The following is a 1,768-nucleotide window of genomic DNA, read 5'->3' as shown; positions in this document are numbered from 1 at the left end:
TTTTTGCAGATACTTTTTTTTTTTACACATACATTTTTTTTACAGGTACAATTTTTTTTTACAGATACACAAATTTGTTTTTACAGGTACACTTTTTTTTACAGGTACAAATCACGACTTTTACAGATACACATTTTGACTTTTTTCTACAGGTACAAACATTTTTTACAAGTTAGTTTTTCACCATATTTACCTCCATACAATGTGTACAATGTGATTCTGAGTGTGGATGGTTGTTTGTCTCTGTGTGCCCTGCGATTGGCTGGCAACCAGTTCAGCCTATTGCCCGAAGCCAGCTGGGACTGCCCGAAGCGCAGTAGCGCTCGTTTTTGGGCACGAGCGCGCATCCTAGCGTGGCAGCAGGAGCGCACGCGTGTGGTGGGGTTAATGGGGCTCGGGTGGAGAGAGAATTAAGAAGAGAGTCGCCGGCACAGTTTCCATCCCGGCTTCATTCTTCTATCCATCAGCTGGACACGGCGACGACAAGCCAGCAAGCAGCAGGTAGCTCTGAATCGGACATGCCATGGGCAACCTGCCGCTTACCACCGGATAATAGTTTTTATTTTATTTGAATGTATGTGTTTAGTGTACTGGTATAAAATAGGTCATGCTGACATTATAGACTGCTGCTTTGTAATCAGGTCATGTATGTCTTATTCTATTGTTTTCCCTAAAGGCTGTTTACATCCGTGGCGCCTCCACCCCAACCCAACAGCAGGTTCACCAGCCTGCTCATTGGCAGAGGCATCACCTACTACTACCAAGCACGTCACCCTTCGTCTACTTCCTCTGACCCACTTCCTGCCAACCTTCTCCCATCACAAGCCACCCCACCGCCCCGCCCTCTCCTCCCCTTCTTCTCGTGGCTCGGGGTCCACCCGGCAGCGACATTCAAGTACTTCGATGCCTTCCTGGCACGGAACATGAACGTGCTGCTGGTGCAGAGCGGCGTCATGCACTTCCTGTGGCCCCGCTGGGGACTGGACAATGGGTGGGAGGTTTTGAAGGTCCTGGAGTGGCCCGAGTTCGCCGGGCGGCCCCTTCTGGTGTACGCCTCGTCCATTGGGGGCTACACCTTCACGCAGGTGCTTGTCCATGTGGCCCACTGGAATGCCAAGCATTCCACTCTGCCCCCGAGGGTAGGGCATGTGTACGACAACCTGGAGGCCGGCACCCTGGACCACATGGCCACAGGTGAGCGAGGGCCTGCTGGAGATCAGGTTGTAGGACACAAACAAAAACACTATTCTATACTTTGTGCTATTGGCAAAGCAGGACCCTATTGATTTTGAGGTGACTTGGAGAACAGGACAACAGGTGTGTGAGGGCCCACAGGGGATCAGGTTACCCATATTAGGTCAGCCTAGCTTAACATTTTGTTAGCTTAAAGCACAAAAGTAAAGTCAGATTGTGAAATGTTTGCTGTTGGCAAAGCAAAGATGTGACTCAAACTGGATGGGAGCAGGTGGTAGTAGGTAAGCAAGGGTCTGCCGGGGATCAGGTTACGCACTAGTTGACCCATGCAATGCTGTTAGTATGGGACACAAAAACATGCTTAGAGTTGAAGAGGTTTATTATTATTATGGCTTAACTGGGCTAACAAGCAGCATTAGTGTCACAGAGTTAAAACTCGTTAAAGGGATATTTGACACAATAGCGATTTCAGCAATAAAAAAAAAAATCACATTTTGCCACTTGCTCTTGACTGAAAATGACATCACAGGTGCTCAGAGCTCAACAATTAATCACGGCTCACTAGTTTTCTGAA

This window comes from Vanacampus margaritifer, chromosome 15 (assembly GCF_051991255.1).
Source record: "Vanacampus margaritifer isolate UIUO_Vmar chromosome 15, RoL_Vmar_1.0, whole genome shotgun sequence".
Classification (NCBI taxonomy): Eukaryota; Metazoa; Chordata; class Actinopteri; order Syngnathiformes; family Syngnathidae; genus Vanacampus; species Vanacampus margaritifer.
Note: the sequence above shows the minus strand (reverse complement) of the source record.